This window comes from Rhinichthys klamathensis, unplaced genomic scaffold, assembly GCF_029890125.1.
Source record: "Rhinichthys klamathensis goyatoka isolate OS25496 unplaced genomic scaffold, OSU_Roscu_1.1 h1tg000040l_1, whole genome shotgun sequence".
NCBI lineage: Eukaryota > Metazoa > Chordata > Actinopteri > Cypriniformes > Leuciscidae > Rhinichthys > Rhinichthys klamathensis.
In genome coordinates this window covers 8183877-8197631 of record NW_026606587.1, presented here as the reverse complement: position 1 = coordinate 8197631, position 13755 = coordinate 8183877, and the positions used below count along the sequence as shown (strand labels likewise).

Sequence of the window (13755 nt, the reverse complement as noted above, 5' to 3'; positions counted from 1 at the left end):
CTTTGGATAATCACAGTTTGAATACTTGCAGTTGATGAATAGTTGAAGACAAACTGGGATTCAAGGAGACTCAGGAGTTTAGGATCAATGAAGACTCGGAGAAACCCCAACGGAGACTGGATTGCAGATATTGGAGTCCAAGAGGTAAGCACAGCGTTAGCGTCTTGATGCAAACGATACCGGACAAAGAATGAGAGCGAGAGTGAGGTTTAAATGCAGGAGGTGATTGCAGTACTGATGATGTGCAGGTGTGTGATGAGCAGGTGTGTAATCAGTACTCAGGAGAGGGAGTGCGCTGTGATTGTGTGAGGGTGGAGCCTGGCGTGATTGTGACACATCTAAGCTGTCAGATGTTTTTTTTTTTTTTTTTTTTTTTGCTAATTCCTTTTTAAATTTTAGAGATGTATACCACAGACCCTGTTGTTTGTAAATCCTTTGATCCATCTGTAAAAATCTGAATACTGTCTTTATACTTGTTGTCCTTATATTTATAATATTCGCTAATTATAGGCTATCTATATTTCTGTTACATCCTTTGATTGATAGAAGCTCTAGATCAAACTTCGGAATTTCCAAAGTCCAAATTGGTTTAACAGGCTATACCACAGTATTAGAAAATGGTTAATTATACACTTTCACTTTTTTTGCAATTAAATCACCTGTCCAGCCAAAACTTTCTTCTTTCTTCTCTTCTTTTCCCAACACTTCTGTAACACCTTTTTTTGTTGGATTATTATTCTAATGCCCTCTAAGATTTATCCAATAGTTTCCTGCCAATTGTTTCCGTCGAAGCCACAATGGCATTTCACCTCCCTCAACCTGAAGTGCACATACTGGGAAGGTTTAAAACGCACGCTTGCACAATGTCCAATTCAGCTAACACAGTCTTTGCTGCTGACCCATATACGTAATACACCCATAGTTTAATTTAGATCTTATCAAAGCAATTTAGATTTCAAAGCTGAAACACTTGCTCCCCATTCCAACCCTGAGAAGACACCTACAAGACATCTTTAGCACTTTCTTTTTTTACATGTATTAACTATATAAATATATGTTATCTCCATGTTAGTTTTGTATCAAAGTATAATCCCAGAAAAGTACTTTCTCTAATTTTTCTTGCCCTTCTTTTTATTTGTAAAAACCATTACTTTTACATTCCCCAATTTTCAACTCTATCAATTCCTTCTTGCATCTTCTTTAATATATACTCAACATTTCTACATTTCTTCCATATAGCACCATCATCTGCAAATAAAGACCTCCACATATCCCCTGGAAGATATGTGGTCTGAATGGAGAATAAAGTTGGACTAATTACACTCCCCATAGTGTCCCATTTTCTACAGCATATTGCTTTGATATATCTAATCCAATTTTCACCTGTATATTCCTTCTATATAAGAAATCCATAATCCAATTAAACATTTTCCCTCCAACTCCCATTAAGTGTAGTTTAATTAGGCGTCCCTCCTTCCACAGCACACTCTAAAAAACGATTTGTTGGCTGAACAACCATTACTTATAAAAGTTATTAGATTTAACACAAAAAATTAAGTATTCATAACTTTTCAACCTCTAGGCCTACTTAACATATTTAGTGTGTGTAACACAAAAATATAAGTAACTAGGTGAACTTAAATGTATGCATAAATAAAATGAAAAAACATAAGTCATGTCAACTACTATAATAATTGCTTCAAAATTAAGTAAATCGAGCATAACATTTTAAGTAACTATACGAGCCACGTGATATGCAATTTCCCGTGATGACTTTCCAGCCAAAAATTGGAGCCATTTTGTGAAGCACATATGTGAAGACGCTGAAAAGAGGTAAGCTTAACTTTTTTTAACTTAAGGTACACTCAATCGTTTATTGCATTTTAAACTGAATTTCAGAATTGCTACGAATTTTGCATCAACAATTAGAAACGTGGTATGAACACCTATGTAGTCTATAAGTTAATGTATGAAATGAGTGACTTTACACGAGAGTATATTTGAATTATTAAGCGAGTGTGCTTCCATCGAATAGGCTATGTCAAGTGTTTATAGTAGTCAGAGTATTTATTGTGTTTTTCGAAATATATGACCATGACGTTGGCACGTATGCATTAATGGTGTGTTCACACCGAACGCGAATTTAATAATTTGCGCGAGTAGATTACAAAGTCAATGCAAAGACACGAATAGACGCATCATTCGCGCCGGGCGTCGCGAATGACGCGAATTGGGTGACGCGTTTGCCGCGAACGTCTTCCACGCAAGTTGAAAAATTTGAACTCGAGCAGATTCAAGCGTCTAACTAGACGCGATAGACGCGTATTTGACGCTCTATTCGCGTTCGGTTTGAACACACCATAAGAGGACAATTCGGACGGCGCTTTCCCCCACGGATAAATTCGTAGGCCTACTTTATTAACGAAATGTAGTTGTCATTTATTATATGCAGGCTATGATTATTTTTTTTTTACTTTGCATATTTACAAATTCCCATATATTCTGTTCTCTAATATCTATAAATGGATCGCGGGAAAGGGGGGCGGCCAGGCCTTGGGCGCGGGTTAGCCTACTGGTAACGTTCGTTAACATACAAATATTAAATTCGAAAACACATTGGCTACAGCTCCGTGTGCACGATTTATCATTAAATAATGGCGATCTTGATTCAAACACAATATTATTCCTAAATGACAGCTACAACCCTGTCTATTAAACCTTCAAAATTATTATCAAAATAAGTAAATACCCTTTAAGCAAAAGTTTGGCTTCAAACGAAGATTGTAGATCTTTATTTACTGTTTGGCTATTCCAGTAGTGACTGACTGACTGACTGTTAAAATGTTTTGAAGAGATTCGTTCAAAACCTCTGGACAAAAGTCTTCATTAATTAACTTCCCAGATAGCAATGAGTCGGCGGACCACCGTCGGTTCTCCGGCGGCAGTAGAAGCGTCAGAATGGCGACATCGCAAACACGTTGGACGGCGCACCGCCGGCGGCAGCCGCTTTTTAAAAGCGGCAGCCGCCTTCGTTAAGCGGCCGGCCCGCGGGCCAACCGCCGTTCCGCCGCCTTTATATTGAAGGCCGTCCTTCCGCGGCCCGCCGGAGGCAAACGCTATTTTCGAGCGCTCTGCCGCCGCTTATTCTGGCTATATATATATTTTTTATTTATTTATTTATAGCATGCAGTTTATCAAGAATAATGATTGCTCAAACCAGACAAATTTACAATTGGCATTTTTATTCTACATTTCAAAGTACAGTAACTGTCATTTAAACAAGATGTTTCAGATCACTGAAACATAACAGAAAAAAATAAATCAATATACTAACATGCAGGTTTCCAATTCAATTTTGGTTAAACAGCCTTACAAGCAAATTACAACACTTACAATAAGTGTTCATATAAAAAGGACAGCTCTAGGGTAAAAAATTACCAGTAAACATTATGACAAGTGAAGAGGATATTTGATACCAAATAATGTGCAAGATACCAAATAAATAAAAGTATAACTACATTTACAAACCATTTCTAACAATATGATAAGTGGTAGTAATTTATAGTAAATCTCTGGAGTAGAATAGGCCATTATAACGGCAATGCTGACCTGTGGCACAAGGATTTACAAGCTTTATTTGAAAAAGAAAAAAAGAAAGTAATTTCCACAGTGAGTGAGTGTAGTCTGACACTTCTGACTTCTTTAGGGGTCTTGATTCTACTGACTGCAAGATAAAGAAAGGATTCCAGTTGTCAGTGATGCTGGGGTGTCAGTAGTCAGTATAGTTTTAAGTGGTCGGCTGTGGGTCCCTCTCAGCTGTGCGGCGCCTTTTTCTGCCTTCGCGGTCAGATGCTCCTTTCAGGTAACGCGTAACGTTAACCTGGACCGCCTCATCAATGCATCCTAGGTTGCCGGGTCCTTCCGGATGGCTAATATAGAAAATACAGATCTGTCATTTAATTTGAATTGCATGAGGACAATAGGACATACACATCTACTTAAATCTAAAAAAAAATATCCAACTTACTTTGAACAATGGTCTTCAGGAACATGTCTCTAAAACATGCTTTATCCCCTACACCAAGCTGAAAATCCAAAAAAGTGTTACAAATTACATTTCTCTGAAGCTTCTCATAAATAAATAAAAAATGTGAAAGGCTAAGGATTCAGACTGTAATATATGCAGTATACAATGTTAAATTTTACTTTATATCTAGGTCTACTACATGTACAGGTAGCCCCAGTGGGAATTAAACCGACAACCACAGGTGCTGTTTGCAAGTTGTACCTAATTGCTCAGTGCAAGCAAACGTCTTCAACATTGTTTGTTGAACTTGCTTCACCTGCTCTTGAAGTAAGATTTTACAATTCGTATTTTTATATGTAATATTGTAGTGTTTATTATAAATGATTTATCTGTGCACTTCATTATTCTTTTAAAATTCATGTAGCCTTATAATCTTTAATCAAATACGTTACCCTTCCCTCCCCCCTCGAAACGACTTCTCTTCTCTTCCGGTCATGTGCTATGGCGCGAGGGCGTGGCAACTCCCCTCAAACCGTGCTATGAGCAGAGATGGAGAAGAGGAGCGCTAGAGTAAAACCCTGCCCTCAGTTCAATATACTTTTTCACTTTTAAATACGTCACAACACTGGAGACAAGTCGTTTGTAACTTCCGGTTCATGCCGACTTCAAATAGAAGCAATAGTTTCCAAGACAAAAAAACTTCACAAATAACATCACTTACTTGTACTCAAACTCTTGGCTCTGTGAAGTGGAGTCTGGATTACTGGGGAGAAACCTGGTTGCGAGAAAGAGGAAACAGAAATTTGAAAATCTAACAAATGGTATAGTTTAGTGGCAGGATCACAAATCCAGCATCACAGCAATAGATTTTACATACCAGTTCAGCATTTTCCTGGTTTTCTGGAATCGATGCATCTTTCTAGAGTTTTTTTTCTTGAGACTTCCAAGATTCTAGAGTAGAGTAGGGAATAATGAATGAAAAAGTCAGTTATCCACAATAAACAGAAAATAAATTAAACAGATGAAATACAGGAAAATCAAATACACAAGTCAGACCCATTTACCTGCTCCCTTCATGAACTTAAAATGATGTTTCTCCCAGGTGCTGTGTGGAGGTGTGCAGAGGATGGCTAAATTGTTGCCTTCGTCTTTTTGCTGAGGTTAAATGGGGGCCAATGGCACATGCTCTCTTGCGGAACCACTGCAAATGGCAGATCCTCCTCCTTGATAAACTGAACAATGTGAACCATCTAAAATAGAAGAACATTTTGCATAAAGTATACTTTTTGATTAATTTCCAGGCAAAATCAATAACATTAAAATGCTCACCCCTTCAAAAAACGAGTCATTTTCACAAATGGATCAACAGAAAACCATGTTCAGAAAAACACAATCATATACATATACACAGTACACACATATATACATACACACACACATATATATATATATATATATATACACACACACACATCGTTATTTTTGTAAGAAAACACCAAAAGTTAAACTTTCTAGATGTAAAGCTTTCTTTTTTAGATGTAAAGCTTTGGCGATCTACTGTAGCTAGATACATTTCAACATGTCGAACATGCTTGAATTCAGTGAGTAAAAAAGGCGAAGCAGCATGTGTTAGCTAACACTGTAAGTTAAACTAGACTAGCAGCATGGTTGTCGAATCAAACAAAACATCATTATGTTTAGTTAGAAAACAACACAAGTTATACTGATCAGTCTTTCTTGTCGTAAAGATGTTGCTAACGTTACCATTCCCACGTGGGCGGGAGAATTGTCCTTCAGGATTTAGTTAAGTAAGTTAGTTAATTATTCGACTGACCAATACTATCTTAAACCACATACTGTAGTACTCACACTTGCATAAACATACGTAAATATAGTTAAAAGAAGAAAAGAAAAAACTAACGCCAGGAAGAAACTAAGTAACGTTAGCCTAACTAACATTAGCTATGTCAGAAACATGACGCAAACTTTGTAAACAGGCTAACTTACTAGCTTGACTAGTAAGGCAAGAACATATTTGAAAAAGATGAACTAAAAATTTAAAAAATGAACATACTATTGCGTTACACAAAAAGGAAAAATGTACTTACTTTAAAGATCGTAGTCAATGACTATAGGATATCCTCTCCAAATACTGAAATCGTGTGACGAGTGGCCACTGTTGTGTTGGTAAATCTGCTTCCGTTTTTTAGGTACTGCCCCTCTCGGCCGGTGGAGGTACTTCTCTGTTTGTGCTTTAATACTTTCTTAAAGGAGTCATAATGTAGTATTAACTTTGATACCCACGCTCTATTATAGTCATTTCATGCCCTTCTAAAAAAGAAAAATTGGAAAAAAATAAACACAGAGCTCGTTTGACCCTTATTTCTGAATGCATTATTGTCTCGCGAGATCTGATGCGAGGTTTTGGCTGTCGTGGACGGTCATTTTAATAATGCAAATGAGGGGCGCGTTGATTGGTGGCAGGAAGGAGGGGGCTTGACACCGCAGGTAACTTCAGCATATCATTCCAAAAAGAGATCATGGCGCAAGTTGTGAATGAACCCGACCTGGCCGCGACCTACGGGATTCAACCGTATATGTTTGAGCCAGACTCTGAACCAGAGCTGGAAACGGAAGAGGAACAACAGTCAATTGAAGGACGTCTACATCAACATGTCTCTGAATGGTAAAGACAATTTTTTTGACTGAGACATACATTAACATCAGTAACGAGCTAAAACGTTTTTTTGCTATTTTCTCCCACATAAGTTTAGCTTTTATTTAATGTAGATTACATTAACGGAGATGTAGTACTTTATTTTCAGCTTACAGTGGTTATAGAGATTAACGTTTGCTATAATGTGTTGTTTTTGCCTTTTTTGACGTTGTGGTTTTTTAGATATTTAATAATTTTCATCTGCAGACATGTAACGTTATGTTTTTCTTTATGTTTATTAATTCTTGACTGTTTTTTAAATTTATCTATCCTTATCTATTATATAAAAAAATCAATACAATGATATGTTGTCATTGTTATATTATATACGATTCTATTAAATAATAGCTAACGTTACTGTAGTGTAAAACAATGTGGAAAGATGTGGCTAGCATTCGTAGAGTCCATTCCCCGTGTTTACATCACATACATTAACCGCATTAGTAGTTAGCTGCTGTTTGTTACACAAAATATAGTAATAAAAACACAGTCTTACCGTTTCAAATTCAGGCAAGTCCCTGGTTGTTGGAATGGCACCTTTTTCCAAACGTAGCTTCGATGCCAACTTCGCCTGATATTGCCCCAAATTTGTAAAAGATTCTTTTGTGAAATGTTTAGCGCAGACACCTAACGTTGAGCAAGTTGAGATGGTTGTTGGAACAGCGTCATTAAAAATTAATTTCATCCACTTGTCCCTTGTAGTTTGGTCAGTTTTGGGTAAAGAAAAAACATTAGAATGTGGATTATGACAGTCAACCACAGAGCAACTCACGTGTGCACTACGTTTCTGCATCTTTCTTGACTGAATATGAGGGGGAGAGGGGCAGGGCGGGCCTCCTCTGTGGTGTCCATATATGGTATATCCGGCCCCGTCTTGACGTCAAGTCGGGGGAGAAAGTGAAATCTCGTATTTGAGTGCGCGTGCACGTTGGCTAGTTTAAGAACCCTGGGGTAAACAAACGCTTCACTTTTGAATATCGGCTTCCCGGCCAATGTATAATCGTTAGTCAATCATAACATACATTGATTCTCATGGAAAAGTGAAAATTGCACATTATGACTCCTTTAAACATTTGTACAGATTGCAAAACTCGCAATTGCAAATTAATCCCTTATACCTGTAAAAGGTAAAATGAATAAAAAAATCGAACTTGTAAAAAAATTAAAGACATAAACGAAATTTCCTGGGGTGACAGAGAGACAAAATATTTCTAAATATTTCACTTTATCTTTCAGGTCAAAACAGGGATTTTCATGTTTATTATAAATATTACCATGGTTGCAAATTAATAAAAAAAATCTAAAGCATACCCAAGCTTTTGGCCAAGTTGCAGATGTCTTTCACTGTTCACTGATTTCAGGCATTGGTTAAAAGTCTAACTTCATCCATTTATTCTGCTAAATTGTTCATACCATGAATGAAATATTTATTTGAAAACCTAATCAGAATCAGAAAGATATTTATTGCCAAGTAAGTTTTACAAAAGGAATTCTTTTTGGACTATTTGTGCATCTCAATTGTGCATAAATCAAAGAAATGAATTGTCACCTTAAGTGAATAAAATAATTCTATTTTATAGGCCTATCACTGAATCGCTTCAGAGTTTCAACGTAATTTAAATGTATTTTCCTAAACCTTATCATGGAATCAGACTGAGTCAAATCTGTTATAAACCCTAATGACTTTGGTACCTAAAAATTTGATATAATTCACATAATAATTATAATCGCTTTAAATGTGAAAGTTAAAATGCTGTCAGTTCCACTCATGCCAATGACATGGCTGGTCGATTTCAAAGCGGCTTGCCGCCAGCCGGCCGCGGTTCATTTAGACGGCGGCAACCGCCAGAGAGAATGAAGTCGGCGGCCCGGTGGCTGTTCGCCGGCGGCATCTCGCAAGAAATGGGAGTGACGTATTCGGCGGCAAACGTTTCTTCTCCGCCAGCGGGGCGCACCTATAGCCGACAGTTTGGGGCCGGCGGCAAAAAGAAGCCGTGCCGATATTTTTTGCTATCTGGGTTGTTTTGTTTAAATTAATAGATATTGTTTAATAGACTCATTTTTATATTTATAGGCATTTAATAATGGACTAATTTGTAACATTTAATTATTATTATTTTTTTTTCTTTTTAGATATATTTTTGATAACCAGAAAAAAATGTGTGTATATATACACACACACAAGATTGTTTAATATTTTTAAAATAAGTCTCTTCTGCCCACCAAGCCTTCATTTATTTGATCCAAAATACAGCAAAAACTGTAATATTGTGATTATTATTATTATTATTTTTACAATTTAAAACAACTGTTTTCCATTTGAATATATTTTAAGATGCAATTTAAAAGTTTTGGGTCAATTAGAACTTTTTTTTTTTAAAGAAATAAAATAAATGAATACTTTTATCCAGCAAGTATAAATTGATAAAAACGTGACAGTATAGACATTTATAATGTTGCAAATGTAAGAGGCTGTAAGAGATTTATTTTATTTTAAAATATAAAGGTACATTTCTTTCTCATTCTGTGTTTCAATGCAATTGATTTTTTGAAACAGTCTGAACAATAACAAGTGATGTTGCAAGTAAATGCAGATTTCCTGTTTTTTTTTAATGTTTTTTTTTATATACTCATAGGAACGAAGAGGAACTGGAACATCTCACATTGAGGATCATCACGAAAGGTGGCTCAGCAGATGATCCTTCACAGACTGGGGTAACGCTGGAAGGCATAGAGGTGATGAGTCACGAACGCTGTGCTAAGTGAGCTGGTCGATAGGAATTACGTTTGTGAAACTAATTACATGGAAATGCATGAATTATATCTGTTTATTAAAATAGTTTCTTCCGGAAACAACGGACCATATGAGATTCCAAGTCACAGTTCATCTCACTTAGCACGGCGTTCGTGGCTCGACTGGTCGAGACTGTTTTCCAAGATGGCTCCTGCCTGTATACGCATAATGTACTGTCTATATTAATTATCTTCTTATTAAACTGTTTGTACACTTACAAAGTTTTCAATGCTTCGGTTTGCATGTAGAGACCCTCATTATGCTACCGTGTTAGTGTGGGGCTATTTTGAGCCTTGTTAGTGGTATTAACTAGCGATTTTCTTTTGCTTATTTTATGCCCCATATACTAGCGTTATAAGCTAAACAGTTTTTAGAGATAAAACTCTACGTACATTCAATTATCATGAAAACGCATCCCAGAGAACAATCAACTCGGTAACCATGTGTTACAGTTTTTTACAATCACTTTGCTACTATTTTCAGAACCTTGATGTCATTTTTCAAAACTCTAGACACAAAACTCAAAACGATAATCACTTGTAACACAGGCTGTCTAATGTTCAAAACATTGCATTGTGCATTCACATCTTTAAAGAAATCTTGCACTTGCACAATCATTGGTTCAAAAAACAAATTAACTGTGAAATACCATTGAAACATAACTATAGATCACCCACACACAAGCAACCGATAGTTTCACTGTGTCATTGTTCGTACAATCATTAAATATTGTAGAGCAAAATAGGTGATACAGGTTTCATTATGGTACTACATGTACAGTAAATACATCTCTGTAAAAGTACTGCAGTAGTAGAGAGAATATTACAGACACAGTGGAATCATTGTGAACAAAGTTTGTAATATATTGATGCAAAACACTACAGTACAATCACAACATGGTTTTTTGAATCAAAGCAAAAATAATTAGCTATGAAATAGAAAAGAAAAGACAGTACTGTAAAACATCAAATGCAGTGTTCCTCAACTTGCTGTAAGAAACTAAACAGGAGTGATTACTGTACTTCTACACTGTCATCAACTCTGTGTTGTGGATTTGGCCACAGGTTCTCATCTACATCACAATGGATGTTGGAAAATGACATCTTGGAAAAAACCTTTGGCATGGCGAGTCCAGGCCTGACACTGCTCTGCTGTGATTGGCAGAATTGGACACGCAGTTACAAGGGCCTGCATCTATACAGTACTGTACTGTCAATACTGTACATAGTCTGAAAAGGTGGTACAGTATTTGGCACCATAGACACAGTGTCTGATGAAGCATTACAGTATGATAAAATATTAGGCTACATCCATGGATATTGTAGTCTAATTGGTTCATGCCATGCTAATTGGTGACAATGAATCTCATTATCTTGAAACTTTCATGATTTACTGTAAACATGGAAGATTGTGTGTCTGTTTCCATACAACTATGCATTAAGAGTAATGCAACAGTTACTTATCATTTTGAGCAGTTGTATCAATTGATAGTTAGATCATTGTAAGGAAATGAATAGACACTCATTTGAAATGTAATGTGTGAATTGCCTTTTGAAATAGTAGTACTTTGATGTTAAGTTGTGTCATATTGAACAGGTGATCTTTGTTGAATGAACAAATGATCTAAGTTTTATGTGTATTGTATCCAAGCAATTGAGAAAAGGGTTAGAGTTTTGAAAAATGTGCTTTTTGATCATTGGTTTTGAGTTTTGTGTCTAGAGTTGTGAAAAATGACATCAAGGTTCTGAAAATAGTAACAAAGTGATTGTAAAAAACTGTAATTACCCCTAGGTTCATTTTTCACCGGAATTGTCCTTTAAGAGGTTTTTTGTATGTTGCAAAAGTAAATATTGGAAAAATGTAAATCTTTTGAGAAGTGTTGCAAAGGTGTAAAAGTGACCTGTTAAAAGTGATTTTCCATTTGTCGATTTGCCACATTTTGTTACATTTCATGTGTGGTTTCAGGCTTTCAAGCCTTTGGCAAAAAAATAAAAAATAATAAAGTTAAATGCTTTATTGTGTGTGATTTGCATGTTTAATTTATTTTAAGACATTGAATGTACTGGAGCAGTGCAGTTAGCAGACCAATAGCTGAAGATCTAAAATAAGTTAAAATGGTTGGTTCCGCTCATTTAATTGTCTTATTTTTATATACAAATGGGCTTAAATGTTAAGTTAACAGAACTAAGATTTGTTTTGATCTCACATGGCCTGCACTGTGTTGGATTTACTTAAAATGTATATGCACCATTTTTGCATCATACTTTTTAAGTAATCCCAACTTGGAATTATTTTACATAAAATAAACAAGAAAACCTTTGTTATATGTACTTAAATATTTGAGTTCACATAACATTCTTTACTTAAAAATATATGTAACGTGATGCATATATTTTTAAGTAAAGAATGTTGCGTGAACTCAAATATTTAAGTACATATAACAACGGTTTTCTTGTTAATTTTAAGTAAAATTATTCCAAGTTGGGATTACTTAAAAAGTATGATGCAAAAATGGTGCATATATATTTTAAGTAAATCCAACACATCATTTTTTAGAGTGCATGTCATATGCTTTCTTTCTCCACATCAAAGAATACTGCTATTACAGTGTCTTTATTTACTTGCGCTTTCCTTATTTCCTCCAACAAACTTATCACAGAATCACATTATGTTTCTTCCTTTTCAAACCCGCTGTGACATCTTGCCATTTTTATTTCTACTCTCCAAAAAATATATTAGTCTTTCATTTATCAGGCGTTCCATTATTTTACATATATGCGATGTTAATGCAATTGGTCTGTTATTACCAGGATTACTTTAATCTTTTCCAGGCTTCCTTATCAGAATAATTACTGCCTCTTTCCAGCTTTGTGGTTGCCTTCCCTCCTCCCAAACCTTGCTATATAACTTCAATAATGCGAGCACTGTGTGCATCAAAATAAAGGTCTGCCGCGCCGTCAAAATAAAAGTCACAACAACAAGCGCGGCTTACGCTGCTTCAGAGTTCCTACTGGCGGTGTGAACCCAACCAGGAAAACGTTCCTAGGGGAACCATTAGTTGTACCATCCTGGTGGCTAGTTCCTAGTTCCTACTAAGTTCCTAGAACTAAGTTCCTAGAACTAAGTTCCTAGAACTACCCGGTGCGAAAGCCCCTATACTCTTGTTCATTTCCTACTCCTAAGACTTGGTACAGTATTCCTTGCTTTATAAATGTAGCACACCCTCCTCCTCCCCCCTCCTTTCTATCATACCTTACTACCACATAGTCATGTACAATAAAATCCAATTGAGGTTTAAACCAAGTTCCTTGAATGCACACAATCCCTGGTTTTCCTACCCTTCTAACAACAAATTGCTTAAAATCCTGCCTATAACAGACTTATCGCATTACATTGTAAAATTAGCATTATTAGGATTATGAACCTAATCATGATGTCTCCTGACTTGCTTGCATCCTGAGTTCGTAATTTATTTCCTCCAATTTCAGACCTATCATGTCCAAATGGTGTTCTGCCGCTTTCACAATTACCTGAATTATTTCTGTCTTTATGACTTAATTTCACATGTTGCATTTATTACTCCTGCAATGAATGAGATCGGTTTCTTTTTCTCTATCCATTCTTTCCTCTTTTCTTGCAAATCATTAATTTCCTCTTGTCCTTTATTCACTCGTTCCTCTATATTCTGGTTCCTTTGTCCTGTCTACTTAACTGCTTCAGCATACGACACATTCTCTTTTAACCTTATCGTCTTCACCTCCAACTCTTTTTAAAGTGCCTCACATGTACGTATGTGTAAGACTGGAAAAACTGATTGAGGAACACTCTTCGAGTGGACAAAGGACCTTGCTGAAAATTAACATTTGAACTTCCTCATCCCCCATGCAGGGATTACCCAAACTCACACAATAATCTAGATGGTTTAAATGGTGAATGATTATCATTGAGTATTATACATGTGTTTAGTATCATTCGAAATGTCTCAGTGCGACTGGTACAAATGTCTCATTTCCAAATAAGTAAAACAAAAGGTAATAAGGTTTTTAAGAGTTTAGAGATAACATACACACAACGGAGGGTGGATGCATAAACCCTCCTGCTCTCAGAAGGTGTTAACTCAATGCTAATTCCCACTGTTAGCAAATGGTACCATGTAAATCAACCATCAACTTCTGCCCCCAGTAAGTCTGGGAGGGTGATCACAGTAAATTTCCACTG

General features: G+C 36.1%; 1 long non-coding RNA gene across 1 annotated transcript; it reads right to left on the bottom strand.

The window, feature by feature from the left end:
- Positions 1-4747: 4747 nt before the first annotated feature.
- LOC130081821 (uncharacterized) lies at positions 4748-5203 on the bottom strand. Its single transcript, XR_008806719.1, has 3 exons — positions 5092-5203; positions 4905-4978; positions 4748-4802 (listed from the first exon to the last, which is right to left on the bottom strand). It is a non-coding gene; the product is annotated as an uncharacterized LOC130081821 (long non-coding RNA).
- Positions 5204-13755: the final 8552 nt, after the last annotated feature.